Source organism: Bombyx mandarina, chromosome 10 (genome assembly GCF_030267445.1).
Source record: "Bombyx mandarina strain Sakado chromosome 10, ASM3026744v2".
NCBI lineage: Eukaryota > Metazoa > Arthropoda > Insecta > Lepidoptera > Bombycidae > Bombyx > Bombyx mandarina.
The window spans coordinates 8,165,640-8,184,765 of NC_143217.1; the positions used below are offsets into that span (position 1 = coordinate 8,165,640).

The 19,126-nt window shown below is 35.3% G+C and overlaps 1 protein-coding gene across 1 annotated transcript in view; it reads left to right on the forward strand.

Annotated features, from left to right (window-relative positions):
• The first annotated feature begins 4,256 nt into the window (after window positions 1–4,256).
• Window positions 4,257–19,126, forward strand: part of LOC114239609 (fibrillin-like protein dumpy) — a 111,461-nt gene continuing 96,591 nt past the window's right edge. The window contains 1 exon segment of the mRNA XM_089730535.1: window positions 4,257–4,586. The gene's annotated coding sequence lies outside the window, so the exon portion shown is untranslated.

The window sequence follows — 19,126 nt, forward strand, 5'->3', positions numbered from 1 at the left end:
CTGGTCACCGCTACGCCGGCGTCGCTTCGCATGCCACCGATCTGGCACCGTGGAAAATATTACATTCAAAAAGTTAAATACTTGGAACAAGAGCTATTCTCTTTTCATAGAACCGAGGTCCACTTAAGTTCAACTGTATCCGAGAATGAACATTTAAATATGTTTCACAGTGTACCAATACCTTCATGCTTATATTTTTACATATATTTTTTGCGTGTTTAGGTTAACAAGCTCACGGCCCGCTTGGTCTGAAATTACCGGATAAAATATCGTAAAACCAATACAATAAAGTTATCTTTTAGTTTTGTCTGTCAATACGTAATAATATAAAACAGAAATGCCAATGATTTTTACCGTATAATTAGTGGAATGCCTAATTAAACGTTAATCATTTGTTTATTAAAATACAATGGAAAAATTCTGCGTTGAATTAAAAGCAAACTAAAAACTTTCTGGTCGATTCTATCGTGACTGTTCGGTTCTCGAGGTCTCGCTCTCCTCTCTCTTGGCTATTTACTGCATCAGTCACGTGCGTGACACTCGTTATTTTAAACAACCTACGGTACACAGAAAGTGTCGGCAAAAAGACAGTATTTTAAAAGTTTGTGATCATTTTTCACTTAAGTTTAAATGCAGCTCTAAGTTTTTTTTTTTTTTTCTTTTTATTGCTTAGATGTGTGGACGAGCTCACAGCCCACCTGGTGTTAAGTGGTTACTAGAGCCCATAGACATCTACAACGTAAATGCGCCACTCACCTTGAGCTATAAGTTCTAAGGTCTCAGTATAGTTACAACGGCTACCCCACCCTTCAGACCGAAACGCACTACTGCTTCACGGCAACAATAGGCAGGGCGGTAGTACCTACCGGTGTGGACTCACAAGAGGTCCTAGCTCCAGTAGATTGATTTCGTCTTTTCCAAGAGGCTTAATGGTGGATGGATTCAAATAATATTGTAGTAACTACGTCCTGTTACATGTTTGTGACCCGCCCTGCAACCGTTAGTTCCGCAAATTTTGAAATTTTGCTACTTTCATTTGAATCACACTATAGTGTAGCGTTTTTTTATATTAGATTAAGAACTATTTTCTTCTTAACAAGGGATTTTAAGGAATAAATATAAAATGACAGCATTGTAAAAATACATTATATTTTTATGTACGGTTTTTGTGTAATGGTTGAAGATATTGTTTGTCTGTTTGGGATATTATAAGGGACTATCGGGGAGGGAATATGTTAGTTCCATAATAATATTACAGAAATAACCAGAATGGCATTTCTTTCTCGTGAAAGCAAGTTGTGTTGGGTACGTTTTTTTAAAAATGGGAACCTGTTAGTGCAATTATAAACCGGCATAGTTTTTTTTTTATGTTTGAGAAGTTACTGGTGGCCCGGAGGCTTTTCCAGTTTTACTAGGGCAGGTAGGCGAGCAAAGGCTCAGCCAGGAGAACCAGCATAGTATTTCCACATGATACGAATGCATCAAGCATCTTATCTATCAGGCCATGGCTATTTCTTCATTATGCAGAAATGATAAAAAGTGTAAAAAAATAAAAATAAAAAAAAGCAGGATTCATAAAAACGATGCCCCAATCTAATATTCCCTGTATGGGTACCAGAGATATACATACCCAAAAAAAAAAATCGCAAATAAATTAATAGCGTCATTATCTCCGCTTCTTCTATTTTTTAGGTTTAAGGTGGAATCTATCGCTGTACAGGAGAAACTTTCAAAATTTGAACTGTATCAGCAATAACTTTAATATATTTTGATTTTTTTTTCAGAAATAATGGTAACTGTATAAACGCGCTAAAGTAGAGAGCGATCTGATATGAAAAAAAAAGCGATTTAAATTAGAGCAAGAGTTATCAGACGCACCGCACAAATGCAACGCACAAAGTCCGCGCGTTGATGTCTAATACAGGGAACATTATTACAGCTTCGACGGTGTTCCCATTACATCAAACAATTTAATAATTCCAAATTTAAATAAAATTAGTTATACGCCGTGAGATTAGCCCATGCTCGTTGGACGTAAAATACTTTAAGCAGATATTTTTATAGACTAGTAGTAAGGTTAAGTTCGCAAAGTCCGTTCGTCATATAGCCGTTTAGTCTTTGTGGACCGTTAAACTATCAGGATATAATAAATGGTATTTCAGGGTAATTAAAACTAAACATCATGTCCCAAAGTTGCTGACATTCACCATAGCTGTTATGTGGGTTAAGACTTGAGTTGGTGGAGTAGCCGTTGTAACTATACTTGAGACCTTAGAACTTATATCTCAATGTGGGTGGCGCATTTACGTTGTAGATGTCTATGGGCTCCAGTAACCACTTAATACCAGGTGGGCTGTGAGCTCGTCCACCAATGTAAGCAATAAAAAAAAAAGTTGTCAACTAGACCACAAAAAATGTTCATTGAGAGTAAAGCAAATGTTTTTGCATAAAGCATCTTGTTTGAGTTCTATCTACGTAAAAAAACTTTTAAAATTATTGGAATCTCCACGAATACTAGAACCAATTCTGTTATTTATCTTCGTATTTCTTTCTCTTTTACACTCGTTGTCCTAATATAGCTCGAGTTCTTAGCCACGGTCTGACTATTCAGACTGACTGACCAGATAAATGAAATACGTGACACACAATTAATGAATACTCAGGGCACACCTCCACCAGCGCTGGTGGTAAAACCTTCCCCGAAGTCCCGTCAACTGTACAAAATTTTAGCATAATCTACTGCGTAGACACATAGAGTTCAAGTATAGCATAGTATTTATATATTTAAGAAAACAAATTAAATATATGACTTTATATTTTGAACATTGTATTTATATATAAAATTAAATATGTATTAGTGTATATATTTTTGTGTGTATGTATAATTAAATTTAATTATAATCTAGCTATCATGTATTTAGGATTCACACTTTTATTTACATTACAATATTATTTTAAACCTTTCTACTAGATTCAATATGTCATAATATGGTGGCTCTACAAAAGCGGTGTTTGTAGCTGATCTAGTGACGGGTTATTATGCCAGTTTATTGTATTACAGAAATCAGCAATTACCATCCAGACATTTTTACTGTACAATTGGCTGAACAAGTTCTCGGCCCACATGATTTAAATGGCTACTGGATCCCATAGACACCACAACGTGAAATGCACCCCCACCTTGAGGCTTGGGATTGAATTCTCAAATGCATTGTATTTTATAAACGCTTCAAACCGGAACGTATAACTGCTTTGCGGTAGAAACAGGAAGGACAGTGTCTATTAGCATGGGATCACAAATACGGCGTACCGACATTTTCTTACTTTATTTCGAAGTTTGATTATATGGATATGAATTACCAGTGATGGCAATTGTGAAGGGAGTAAAAGTTGTTTCTTTATTGTTGAAACCTTCACAAAGCTTTAAAGCATAAAGCCCTCACGACTAATAAAATAAAAATATTTCCAATCTTTACTTTACTTTTTCGAGTCGTTTAGTATTTATGGTTGCGTTTATATTCTTTTCAATTGAACATCGACGCCGACGCTGCCCCTTCGTACAATCGAATTGTAGAGCTATTACTACGATTTTATTATTTCAATAGACTTACAAAAATAGATGTGGTCGTAATTGGTGATGAGAAAAAAAACGAAAGGTACTTATTGAACCCCGAGTCGGTGCGACTGCGCTCTCGAGCATGAGTTGTTAATAACCACACAGAAGCTGCGTTTTTATGTTGTAGAAATGAATTCATCAGCACGTATGTATGTATGTATGTATGTACATATATCAACAATCGGTACAGCGTTCGATATTTTAATGATGGTAAACAATATTTATTCATATGGATTATATTGGTATCACCGAGCAAGGTTAATAAGTACATTACTTTGTGTTGTAAGGAATTGTGATTATGTTATATTTTCAAGAACTCCATTTATGTAACAGTAAATGTGAATTGCAAAACATTAAGATCGATTATAGTATTGTGGTTTTGGAATAATGTAATCCACGAAAATTCACGTTTATTTCATTATGGCCAATGGTAAAACTGGTTTTGTTTCAATTGTTCTTGGCGTTTTAGTTTTTGGTATAGATCGGACAGGGCTTGCAAAAGCTTTCGACCGACGGGAAACACGTCCGAGGGTGAAGATGTGGCGGAGCGAGGGGCGCGAGAAGTCAGGCGGGTAGGGGAGAGGGGAGGTGCGGGGCGCTGCACTGCGCAACCTGCGCGGCCGCCGCCAAAGCCTGCGACTACGCGTTCAGTCATTGTCCGACCAACATTTCGGTCGCACATCCAACGTCGACCGGCTTTGTCGCTACCACAGTTGTCGTTCGAGTGTCCGCTGAACGAACGGTGAACTCTGATCTTTGGAGTATAGGTGTAGTGTTGAGTGATAGTGTGTTTTTAGCCATACAATTGCAAGTGTATTGCTAACAAGTATTACTATCGACGGTGTGTGGCGAATTCCTCGGAATTACCTAACGGCTGTTCGCCTGACAGCGAGGGAAGGCGGATCGTCGTTGCTATCGGGAGGAATGAGCCCCGTACATTACCGTTCCCGCACTCACCGATGATCTCAAGGTTGGTATTTCCTCAGCTATCGCTCCGCTTGTCTTCTGTCGTGTAGAGTGCAGTTGCACAACGACAACTATGCACGACTTGACCCCACGATTGCGCTCGCATTTTACGTACACCTTGTTCTGATCTCATTACATTCATTTTCACTGACCAATACTGGCCAACCGTTCACTTCCTTCTGTGCTGCAAAATTAACTTAAAATTGAATTATCATGAATGGAATATTCTAATTAGATTTTAAGTTATAACCTATTTTAAGTTTTTCCATAGTTTTTGCTGACAATTTTTAATATAATATTGTATGTTATGTAATATTATATTGTATTAAAATACTGTATATAACAGATCAGTAATTCATAAAGGAAATATTTCACGATTAGCCTGATCGTTGTGTTATAAATTATAATTGTGAATGTCTATATCCTGTTTGACAGGGCTTACAAGACAAGCATTCTAAAGCCAAGAAAATAATCTTTAAACGTCTAACGGTATACTGAAAGCAATATTTATTGACGGTAGCTTTATTAAGCTTGATTTGTGGAAAATTAAATATATACAAAGTTCTGAACTACTAAAAATTTGAGTTCTCATGAAGTCATCGATTTCGTATTCACCGGTCATCGAGTCCTAAAAAAGATGGTTTAAGTACTGGAAAAGGAAATTTTAGTTAGTCATCAGATTGAAAGTCATGTCGGACAAAAAGTAGCCGGTTACGAAGCCGTTCTCAGTATGAAAAGGAGGGGTTATGTAAGTTACGAGCTGGACCAGTTTATGTTTTGTTAAAATTAATTTATACAAATACTTGTAACTCGTGCCCATAATTTTGCATGTATCGATATTGCAAATTTTCTAATCTTGACATCCCTAATTTGTAGCATGTGGTGTCATTTTGTACTAGATTAAAAAGATGCAATTAATTGAAGATAGTTCTTCCCATTTGTTTCCATGTTAATAATCGCGGCCCTTTTCTTCAGTTTGTTGACTGTCTCTCTTTACGAGTAGACCTTCGGTAGAGCTCAACTAGTTTGATGTTTATTATTCTGTTAGCATGCAAAAACAAGAAAATCTCCAATTAAGATGGCGCACAGTGGGTCGATACTGTGATTTTAGTGACTTAGGGACCAACTTTGTTTTTTTATAAATTTTTTTATGTAGATAGATAGAGCTCGTTAATCTCAATAATAATTGTTTTGGGCAAAAATTACAAAAACTTTATAGTTTGGTCAGAAAAATGTGTTTTGTGATTTTTTTGTATGGAGCGGGTCACATTAAATTAAATTCCTGCTAAGTACCGCGAGGTCCCGCTTTGAAACTTTATTTTCCTTATACCTTGTCTAGTCTACTATCATTTGATGCTGTGAACATGTGCATAAAGTTGCAACTCTGCCAAATAAATGGATCGAAAAAATTTAATAAATACATAGAATAAAAACCTTTATATTTTTTTTCGTAAGTGCTTTTAAGTTAAATTTGATATGGATTAGTAAGTAAAAGCACGTAATGATACCCATAATTACATAATACCTAACAACAATACATTTAGTAGGTCTCTAATTAAGCAATCTCTCTAATTATTAAGATAGTTAACATTATTTAATGAGGATAATTAGTTAAGTAGCCATTACTGGGTAGTAGAAAATATAGTAAACATTTGTTTATCTCTGGAAGTATAAAGTGACCATGTTTATTATATACTAACTAGTGTTCGTTTATTCGTACTACTACTAACATCTCGTGATTGTCGTTGTGATCTTGCTGTTTCCGTTATAATTGATAATTTTGTTAACAATTTAGGATTATTTATGATTTTAAGAGAGCAACTACAGTCGCTGTCTGATAATAAAAAACTCTTTCAATTCCTACAAAATCAAATAAACGTGACCGAAAAGAAAAATGTTGAGCTCCAAAAATTCAGTACGCAATTTTGTTCAAATATAAGTGCAATATGGAAACGAAGTAGTCGCATGTTAGCACAGTTTATAAGAAAAAAATGTGATTGGTTAGAATGTGCAATAAACTGGCCCGAAGGAATGATACCTGAAGCTATCAACACTGCACATGAAAGGCTCGAGATTTCTAATACTGAAGATGTTGAAAATGTACCACCCTCAAATGTACTACAGAAGCCTCGACATCTATTTTTGCACCTCGAAAACCTTTTGAAGAATTGGGATCCAGGCAAAAACGAAGACGCACTGAACAAATTTACCAATCGCTTTCGTTATCCCCGGATGAAATGAAAGCTACTACAATTACTAGTTTGAGAAACACTAGAAATGAAGATGTAGGAGAAATAATGAACCACTTGTCAAATCACCCCGAAGATCTAGAAAAAGTTAATGAGTATTTAATTACAAGTAAAGTGAAAAGTAGTACATATTCTCCCGATAAGGCAATATTAGTTTCACTTAAATTAAGTGGCAGTATATAAACCTAAGAGAAGCAGCAAGTGAAAATGGGTCTGATTTATACCCTTCTTAATATAAAATTAAGCAAGAAAAGACCAAATGTTATCCAGGGAAAGACGAGGTAATTATTACTGAAGAAGGAGCTACTATTAAAATGCAAGCATTACTAAACTTGGCGCTATATAGGCTTTTAGATGTGATTACTTCGGATTTGGACTCTGCAAGAGAGCTACTGCTTATAAGCAAATAGGCTTTGATAGAGCCCCAGGTCAAAGTAATTATAAACAAAAAACTGAAACAGAGTTTGATGATTCATCTATTTTCATGGTCAGTCTAGTTCCTATAAGGCTTCAGAAATTTGATGGAACAATTGTTTGGGAAAACGACCTCATCAACTTTTTATTGCCGTCCAATAATGTTTAAATTTACAAAAGGAACGCAGTCAACAGTGACAATTATAAAAGCTAGCATAACAGAAGAAATAGAAAGACTTCAGCCATCAAAAATCAAACAAGTTGAAGTTAAGCATCAATTGCACATGATGATGATAGACGGCAAAATAACCTCATATTTTTCAGAAACATTTTCTGCTGTCTGTGATATTTGCAAAGCAAAACCGTCAGAGTTTTTTGAAGTGACTTGCTTATCAAAGAGAAAATAATGAAGAAATATTCCAGTATGGAATGCCATCTTTATATGCCTGGATAAGATGCATGGAGTGCTTACTTCATATCGGTAAATATAATTTTATTACTTCACAATTTTTTCATCGTATGTAGTTTCCTGTGAGATTATTTTTTATATGACACTTTTTTGTTTGCGTCTTATCGTTTGGACTTCAAGAAATGGGGTTGCAAGGGGGGATGACAAAGAAAAAATATCAATCAGAAAGAGCGCTATACAGCAAGCGTTTAAAAAGGAATGCGGTTTACTTATAGATGTTGTCAAGCAAGGAGTAGGAACAACCAATGATGGCAATACTGCCAGAAGATTTTTCAGGGATGCAGAAGAAACAGCCCGCATAACAGGAATACGTAAAGATTTAATAGAGAGGCTTCACGTGATTCTTCACTCTGTTGCATCTGGAGAGCAGGTTTCCAATTTTTCGGAATTTTTTAGATATACTGCAGAATTGTATGTTAATGTATATCCCTGGTATTATATATGCCTTCCAGTATCCATAAATTGTTGGCACATGGCAGTGATATATAATAATGAAGAACTTTGGTGCCATTCGTATAGGTAAACTCTCGGAAGAGGCAGCGGAAGCTCGCAATAAAGATTTTCGGAAATATACAGAGAGATGTTATTCAAGAATGAGAAGTAGAACGTCGACTAATGAGGATATTTTACACAATCTTCTTTCGTCTTCTGACCCAAAGATCGAAAGGTGAAACAAAATATATAATATTTAGAGAGATTGCATAATTAGAGACCTACTAAATGTATTGTTGTTAGGTATTATGTAATTATGGGTATCATTACGTGCTTTTACTTACTAATCCATATCAAATTTAACTTAAAAGCACTTACGAAAAAGAAAAAAAACGGTTTTTATTCTATGTATTTATTAATTTTTTTCGATCCATTTATTTGGCAGAGTTGCAACTTTATGCACATGTTCATAGCATCAAATGATAGTAGACTAGACAAGGTATAAGGAAAATAAAGTTTCAAAGCGGGACCTCGCGGTACTTAGCAGGAATTTAATTTAATGTGACCCGTTCCATACAAAAAAATCACAAAACACATTTTTCTGACCAAACTATAAAGTTTTTGTAATTTTTGCCCAAAACGATTATTATTGAGATTAACGAGCTCTATCTATCTACATAAAAAAAATTATAAAAAAACAAAGTTGGTCCCTAAGTCACTAAAGTCATAGAATCGACCCACTGTGTGGCGGTAAAGTTTTTATAAGCGATGACCTTAAATTAAAACAAACGAAAACTTAGGTAAAATTATGAAACTTATTGTTACAATTTTGTTATATCTATTTTATCACATAAACATGCTATGATATATTCCTTATTAAATCATATAAGCGATTTATGCCTTGACGAATTATTATTTCAGGAACCGATTTATTCGTGTCTTTATTTTAAAAAAATGTTCCGTGACAGGTGCTCCGGCCGTTATTCGATTAGAGTAATGGTTTGAGGCCAGAGAACTCGATATAAAAGCTTAAAAGCGTTTTGTTGTTGTAAAAATTTAGATTTCATTTGTCACTGAAATAAATGTAGGTATTTTGTAGCGTATGTTCCATAGGGAGTGCTCTGAGGAATTGTTCGAGATGATACCGTCATTTCGTTTTTACCATCGCACCACCCGCCACCGGAGTAGAGTTCATCCATACTACCTGGACCCACTGCGGTCATCCACAGTGCGTTTCCAGAGGTATTTTTTGCCACATACTATCCGGCTATGGAATGAGCTCCCCTCCACGGTGTTTCCCGAGCGCTATGACATGTCCTTCTTCAAACGAGGCTTGTGGAGAGTATTAAGCGGAAGGCAGCGGCTTGGCTCTGCCCCTGGCATTGCTGAAGTCCATGGGCGTCGGTAACCACTCACCATCAGGTGGGCCGTATGCTCGTCTGCCTACAAGGGCAATAAAAAAAATTATGTATGTTTTCTACTTTTTTTAAATGATCTTTGAAAGCAGATGTGTCTACTGCTAATGGATCGCAACTAGTCACTGTCGCTTAAGGACGTTGACAAGCATAAGGTCACCGCCGAGTTACTACCAAGTAATTCTAGTCTTATATTATCGAGTTAGACAGCATGCGCTCAGCAAATAAGGGGAGTTCTTTACAGAGCGAGGTGATAAATGGCAAAATCTATTTCTAGAACTATTGATAGAATAGGAGGTTACTTGAACTACGGATCAGAGCTTAGATAAATATTGAAAGTAAATAAATTTCGAAATACACTGCTTCGATAAAAAAAATTGAAATGCTAACTCTTATGAGCATTGTTTTTAAGGGAAAATCATAATGTCGATTAGGATGCCGATAAATTAACAAAATTTATGTTCGAAAGCGTCAGTTAAAAGTTGAAATTTATTACGGTGTTAAATTTTCTCTGTATTAAATATAAACAACTGAGTTTACAGGTGACTATTGTACATTTACAGAATTTGTTACAGTCCTAGTTCGTTGTTGTAATTTTGCTCGGAGGTTTGAATAATAAATACACTTTGATGCTTCTCGTAAAGAAATATTAGCAAATATGTACAAAATCGGGGACAAATAACATGATCATCTAACCCTAAACAAGAATTCTCTTTATTCTGGGAATCGGAGAATGATATACATACCTTTAAATGTGTATATGCATTTATAGATATTAAGCGCCCAGAAACTGACCAAGCCTCTTTCTCATACGAATATTACTCCCAAGTGAGAATCGAAACTATGCCTCTTGGATCAACAGTCAAGGGTATTAACCACTGTGCCACCAAGTTGGTCAAATCTAAGCTATATTTTATAAGCAATCATAAAAAGTTATCTGCTAGAGCTGATAGATCGATGGTCAACTTAAATACATTCCTGAAAGAAAAAGAAGAAAAAAAACACGTAACAAAAATTAGTCTAAAATATTTAAAAACCAATTTCAATAAAAAAATACATTTCATAGAATATTAACATAGTAACCAAACGTTAGCTCCGTATTTGTGAAACCAGGACAGGCAGTAATTACACGATAAACATTTGAAACCAGCGAAAAGTCAGCCAAGGCAGTTCATTTGTAAGATTGTATTGTAGCTTTACTCAAACGAGTAGGTGTTCGAATATCTACAAAACGATAAGTGTGTGGGCAAAACTAATATATATTCAGACACCAATTGCTCAAGTAACGTTACATAGTTGAGGCGCTAAAATCACTGCGACACAAATGACGTGGTCGTTAGCCTTGGTTATTCTTTACTGTATTTGAATATTTAGTTGGAAATGTCACATTATTCTATATAGTCTAGTATTTAACGTGTTTGGAAACAATTCAATTGTTTCGATTTATGTGCTTCGTTTAAATGTAGGTAATTAGTAAAATAGTTGCTATGGTAGTTAATGTCTTGGAATTCAATGCATGTTTATTCATCCTAGTGACGTAGTATATGCTAATGATATGAGAAAGCCTTCGAAGAGAATTCTTTTCTTTGAAAACCTCTTTTTTCCTATAATATTATTCGGATGGGTTAATGTATAGTAGCCATTTTAAATTATAGTGTACAAAGTTGGAAGCTCACCTGTGTAATATAAATCCAAGCTAGAAATACATTGATACACTGTTATGTGTTTTTGTGTCACTTTTGGCTTCAGATGTTCACTGACGTAATCGAATAAATTGTACAGCAATCTTTGTTCATTAGCAAATTCGAATTACTATGTAGCGTTTATGTGTTGATTATTGTTAACCAGACTTACTTTAGCATGAGTTGAAGAGACTGCACCCAACCGTGGCGGTAGTACCAAGGCCCCTTTGTTCTTAATGCAATCTATTCCCACACAGTATTTATTGTGAACAATGTACAGAGGAGTTTTTTTACAGTTTCGAAATATACACGATTCTTTAATTTACGTTCATTCGCACAGCGTACGTCCTGTAATAAAATATACAATTAGGTTGAGGCAACATAGACTTCATAAAGTAGACGGTGAAAGTGATGCACTCAATGTTTGCAAATTATGATTTAAAGTATGACTAAAGTGATGCTACAGAATTGCAAAATTTAAATACCAATAGCAATATGTAGCTGCTTTGTTCTGCTATTTGCAGTTTTATTGTGTGACTTTTGTTTTACAGGTAAATATGAATCCGTATAAATACGTTTCAAGTTGTTTTATATTTTATAATAATGAAATTTTATCGATAACGCCATGTTTGTTTAATCCAGGTAGTAATAAGACGTACCCTCGCACTCACACCTGTCGATTTCTTATTAGTCACTAATCCTCATATACTGACTTGTTAGTAAATATTTATATTTATATTTATATACTAAGTACGAGTTTAAATTATTCATTTGTCATTTAAGCATCTATCACACGACAGATGTCAACTTACGTAGTTTTCAATGAGGTGAATATTATTGAAAGAAAATTATTAATTTTTAATGGTAGGGCAAAATAATTAACGGCTCAATGTGTGTACGCGTAAATGTCTCCAGTTTACTATAAAGTCCCAGTTTTGTATGTTAGCAAGCTAACACATTGTCGAGCTAGTTGATTCTCGTTAATTTGACGAATGCGGTGCTCGTGCATGGTTCAACAGAACTAAATAAAAAAAAACGAATATGGTTAAAAGCGACGTTTTTTCTCTGTACACGGACATCGTGCCCGTTCTACTTGTTCCCTCGAGTCAACATTTACATTAAGGATTATTTAATATTCGTGACACACCACCAGCACTCGGCGGTCGCGACGGTTAGTCGCCGTCACCGGAACTTGGTGCTGCATAAGCCACTGGCTCCTTCCACTTTAGTAAATGCTGCCATTGCCATATTTTGTTAGAAATTTCTTTGTTATAAATGCCGTTGGCTATCACTGCAAGGCGAATTATTTGTATTAAGGTGATGTCAGCAATTAAACAAAAAAATTTAAGCAAAATTTATATTTCTGTATGAAAATTATTCGTTTATTTGGTACTTACTTAACTGTTAACTTAAAAGAAACGCTTGAGTGCTCCAGTGAATGTGCATATTCTCAGGCGAAGCATTATTCAAATGGCAACATTGTGAATTTCTTACCGTTGATTTGTACAGTATTTCAATTCAGTCAGTAGAACTGCATGTAGATGAATGTCTCATGTGAGCTAATGTTCAATACAATAGCACTATATAAATCCGCTATTATTGTTGAAACAGTTGGATTGTACCGCTAACATTACTACTGGTCCCGTTCTCAATGACACGCCCGACACGCCAATCGATTATTATCTACCAATGCAATTCTATTCTCGACCATCAGAAAGTAATTGTACCTACGCAACACCAACCCAGAGCTTAAGGATCGATGTGTGATCGAGATCTATACTAATAATAAATCTACAGTGGTTTTTACGGATGTTCCGTTATAACTACTGAACCATGTATCCGATTGACTTGAAACTTAGTATCCATGTAGGAAATACATGTACTTAATGGATAGGCTAATATTTATATGAGTGTTGGACTCCCTACACCAATTGCGGGGGCGTCGATGATGAGAATCTTTGTGGGGGTGAGAAATAATAATGTTAATTTTAAATGCCCAGCGAAGCGGACGGATACAGCTAGTATGAATATAATATGGTTTCTCGATAAACGAAAAAGAGAATTTTTGCGAAATCTAATTTTGAAGTCGTTATAGCCTAAGTACTTGACACGTAGGGCTCTTGGCCCGTTGACCGAGGGAACCGGCGGTCGTGTCGCTGGCGGCCGCCGGTGCGGCGTCTGGGGGACGGCGGGATGGATGTAATATGCTCTGCGTAAGCCCTGTCTCGCCGTCTCAATAGCTCCGACTGGGTTCCCGCCCTGTCCGGGGTAGAGCGCCGGCTGTGAGCGGCAGGAGTTTTTGGTGAGGTTCGACTCCCACATACCCCACCTGCCGTGTGGGTAGAGATCCGGCGATTTTCTCCTGTAGAAAAAAAAAAACACGTAGCTTAGCTTAACGTATCTAGGGACGCAATTTTGTTCACAAACGATAGCAAGGATGTATGAATAAAATTGTTAGATAAATATCGAAAACTGTAAAGACTTGTAAACTTGGATATCCATTGGAAGAGTATGTAGGTAGTCCAGTCATACGTTTCGGTTTTAAGACTGGGATAGTGATTCTACATTACAATTGAAACTTTTAAGATCCATCCAACGTGTCTCCATACACGTTATTATATCTGTGAATTTGATAACTACAAATTTGCTAATACAAGAAGGATTATGAACTAGCTAAAATCTTCATAAAAAGTCTTCATTTGTTGGATTTCTAAGATGACCTTACAACAAGATTTCCGCAAATTCCACAAAAACGTATAAACTATTTTTCCTCATAGAATCATCGTGTATTATAATTATTGTTTATTATCATGTTACAAGTCTGATATAATATTTAATTTACAAAGTTGCACAACATGAGATACATATTATGTACAAGTCTTAAAGTGATAAAAAATTGAAGAAAATATTTAAATTGTTGACATTTAATTTAAACCAACTCCTGAAGCTTATAATATTAAATCCATTTAAGACTATTTAAGATTATTAAGTCTATTTTAACGAGTAGTAAACGATATTTATACAGGTTTAAAAATTCAGAAAATTGTAATATTAATGAATAAAAGCAATAAAAATCTAATTGAAATATTATTTTCCTTTCAAAGGCCACGTCAGTTGTCCCGCTAAATAATGAGTAAGAAAAATTTCCCAGGAAATCGCTACTTATGTACAGCAGTCACGTCAGTTTTATTTTTTCTAGACGGCAAGCATCCGCCAATATATTGAGTTATTGATTTTTAGTTATTCAATAAAACTAAATTAATTACCCATTCTATGAACGTTTATGTATCCATGGAGCATAATGTGATGTACTGGACGATTCGAGTCTACTAGTACGTCTAGTGAATGAAAGACAGAATTTATATTATTATAACTATATATTAGGCTGAGAGAAGTCGTGCCAAATAATATAAAATAAGCATATACACATTATTATAGTTTCCATGGTATTTTGAAAGCTTCAACTCTAAATTTCTCACATTAGTAACGGGTAATGATGTTGCAAATATTTTAAGTGAAGTGAATTCAATTCTTTATGAGATCGCGTTACAATTCATGTGATGGATGCAAAACATTTTAATATTCAAACAAAGCATTATCTCGATAGGCCGCCAGACCTAAAGCTTTTTTAATGCTTAAATCACAGTTGGAATAATAGTATGAAATTATTACTGAAGACCGCGTTCAAATTAAGTAGGCACGATTGCTTTGTATAATTTACATAATGATGGGTTTATTGAATTGACTTGTATAAATTGATCATTTTCAACGGGCCCTTTATGTTAGTGATATATTGTGAAAGCAGCAGCAGAATTTTTAAATTAAGACAAGCTCTAAGTCTTAAATGGTTTGACTGCTCTCGTTATCCTTCAAACCAGAAAGCATGATCGTTTTGCGGCAGAAATGAGCAGGGTAGTGAACATACAGGTCCGGGCTTATATATAATATGCCCTAAGAGGGGTAAAAAAATTAGATCCGCCTAAAATAAATGTAATTTATCACATAAGGCTTTATTTATATTAGGCCTGAAATCAATGAGTAAAGTAGGGATGATCATATACATACGGTATAATTGTGACCTTAATGAGTCAGCTCAATGACACTGTGATAAACATGTGTTTTTATTACAGGCTCATGTTATAATTTATGTAACATCTCGTTTGCTATGTCAGTACAGGTGTCGATGTTTTATAGCTATAATAATATGCTTTATTGTCGCTTCGTACTGTAACTTTCAGTTGTAGGTGGGTTATGAGGTATAGCATACAATAAAGACTGGGGAATAATTCCCAAGAGAGAAACCGGCATGTGGGCATTGTTCGCAGCCTACTTTCCGTGTAAGCGAAGTGTGCAGCGGCATCGAGCGAACGCGACGTGAAAGTGAATGGCGCAACGCGAACATGCTCGCATGGACTCGTGGACGCGTTTTACGGGCGATTTGATACCACATTCGCACACGCGAGTATTTTTATATCGGAGTACGTACAAACGGACAGCTCATGACGTAAGACTCATTACTGAAGCTCTGCAATGATATCGGACCTGTGGGTGGATTTATCCGTTGGAAAAGTGTGAATGTTAAGTCTGAGTTTTTTTTACGAATACATAATCTCTGCTTCTTTATAAAGCAAGTAATTTTAGAGTATTCATTTAATTAATTAACCGAAGCCTAAGATCTGGTCAGAAGATCTTAAATGATAATAATTGTATGTCCGATTATTTAAAAAAACTGCGGCCCTAGTCTGTTTCGAATTCCCTAAAATGCGCTTGTATTTTTTGTTAATTTTTATTTATTTATTTTTTATTATCTAGGTGGGTGGAGGAGCTCACGGCTCACCTAGTGTTAAATGGTTACCGGAGCCTATATACATCTAAATAGAAATAGATAATAGAAGAAATAGACAAGGTGCTAGTATCTACCCGTGCGGACTAACAAGAGGTCCTACCACCTGCAACACTGTTTTGCAGTCAACTAATATGATCTTATAAAATATGTATATATGTGAAAATATTATTATATTTGTTGTATGTTTTCAGACGAACTAAATTGATTAGTGTTTTGATATAAAAAAAATACCACGAAAATATTGAAACTCTGTTTAAGTATCCGTAAAGTATATTAATTATTAAATAAAATTTGTTGTATTTTTATTAGTTAATTATAAAACGTGGAACTTTAATTTTGAATTTATCATTTCTTGACGATATTTAAAAATATCAGGTCAAACTAATGCCGAGTCTCTACGAGGCCGTTTCACCTATGTGAAAACCTGCACTGTATAATGTGTAAGAATTAACAATGACAATCTTCTGACTTGCATTTATTGCGTTTATTACCCTAATAATAATTACTTGTGGGATCTTATGTAAGTTTCTGTGTATGGTTAAGTTACATCAATACTATACTTTAATATTATAAAGCTGAAGAGTTTGTTTGTTTGAAAGCGCTAATCTCAGGAATTACTGGTTCGATTTGAAAAAATCTTTCAGAGTTAGATAGCCCATGTATAACATCACGACATAAGATAAGATAAGAGCACCAATAAAGAATGTTTCAAAATCGAGGTTTAAACAGCTCCTTAGCATTCTATAATTCAAAAATATTTTCTTTCTACGTAAATAAAGTGGGGGGTAAAATTTAGCGTTATGCCAAAGTAACTATTCCACGAGGACGGAGTCGCGGGCAAAAACTAGTATTATGATAATTATTGTAATTAATACCTATGTACAACATTTTCGAGTGGCGATCACGCACCGGAAAATGTAGCGTGGGTAGACCTCTTACAAGGTGGACCCACGACCCATTGAGGTCCGCGGGGATCCGCTGGATGCAGGCAGCGCAAGACCGGTTGTTGTGGCGAGTTTTGGTGGAGGGCTAAGTCCGGCAGTGGACGTCCGTGAGCTGAAATATAGAAGACAAGCGGCTCGCTCCGGCTTCGCTCGGATCTCTTACAAAAATTTCAACGATATTTGCCGCTGTTTTATAATTTTAAATAAAAGAACACTTATTGCGGCATAACTATAATAGTTAGACATATGCTGTCGTGACACTTTTTGTAAATAATCATGTGTTCTACAAAGTCGTAGTACATTATTTTATTCTATCATCAATAGTTTTCGCAGGGCGCGCGATGTAAAAAATATTTGAGGTAATTTTTTGACACCTTAGGTTACATTGTTGGAGATTTAGTAAAGATCCCTCATTTTTTTCAAAAAAGATTATAGCCTATGCCACTCGGGAATAGTGTAGCTTCCAAACAGTGAAAGAATTTTTCAAATCGGATCCGTAGTTTCAGAGCCTATTCAATACAAACAAACAAACAAATCTTTCCTCTTTATAATATTAGTATAGATAGATAGACGATAGATAATAGATAGATGTACAATAGTTTGCTAATGTATCAATGAGCATGAAACGAAAGAAATAAATGAAACTTAAAAAGATTCAAAACTACAAATCAATAAACATTTAAAAGCTAATCAGAAGCAAACGAAACGATTAATCGGAATGAGGACAAGTGTTCTTTTGCAGCACGTAAAATAACTTTATTAGTTATAGCTATTGCATGGGCTTCGTGCACGTTTGAACCATTACCGAGACGTTTAGATAAAGATTACAAAATGCGGGTTTAAATGTTAACGGACAAGAAGTTTTATTTTGTATTAACGTAAAGACAATATTTGAACGTTTACAGAAATTACGGTAAATTTTTCTGTTAATTGAAGAAAACTGTCATTAATTTCTTAATTTATTGGGAGTAGGCTGCTCATGAGCATCATGAGACCAATTTCAAAACCTGAGAAGTAAGATTAAGGTTTTTTTTTATTCCTTTGTTTGTTTAGATAGACGAGTTCACGCCTTTCATTAAGTGTTAGCACGTGTATCTGTTAGTTACATTACAAAAACTATCCTCTCATCTCGGAATGAAAATTGAATTCGCCGACAGCCGAAAAATTTAACCTAAATAAATTTAATAAATTTAAGGAATCTTAGCGATAGGCTCGTTTTAGTAAATTGGTGCCCAACTAGTTTGATGTGACTGAAACCACCAGGTTTTTAATTTTATGTTTTAAAAAAAAAATGCTTAGATGGGTGGAGCGCATAGCCCACCTGGTTGTTAAGTGGTTACTGGAGCCCATAGACATCTATAGCGTAAATGCGCCACCCACCTTGAGATATAAGTTCTAAGGTCTCGGTATAGTTACAACAGCTGCCCCACCCTTCAAACCGAAACGCATTACTGCTTCACGGCAGAAATAGGCAGGGTGGTGGTACCAGTGCGGTACTCACAAGAGGTCCTACCACCAGTAATTACGCAAATTATAATTTTGCAGGTTTGATTTTTATTACACGATGTTATTCCTTCACTGTGGGAGTCAATCGTGAACATTTGTTAAGTCATATTTCATTAGAAAAAAATGGTATCCGCCTGTGGGATTCGAACACCGTTGCATCGCTAGATTCGAATGCACCGGACGTTTTATCCTTTAGGGCATGACGACTACAAATGTAATCTTAAATTATTACTGGGATCTTCTGTCCAGCATATCCTTCCAAGGTACCTGCGCCTTCAGATGTTAAGCCTATATTGTAGTTTATTTCTGAGATCACTTAGAAAGGAGACGATGTTTATTGTAATAAATTAAATGTATTGAACATTAATTGTAGATATTTAGACTAAAATAGATACCAGCATTTTAGTAAGTAAAGTAGACGATCAATGTATGACTCAATATCAAAGGTGTCCAACGGCAGCTAAATGCTTTGATCTGACAAACTACTGTTATTGTTTATGTGAATACCCCTCCTCATTTTAAGATCTAAACATGAAATAGCGACTGTGTAAAAAACGGATACAATAATTTTGAGATCCTTAAAAGAA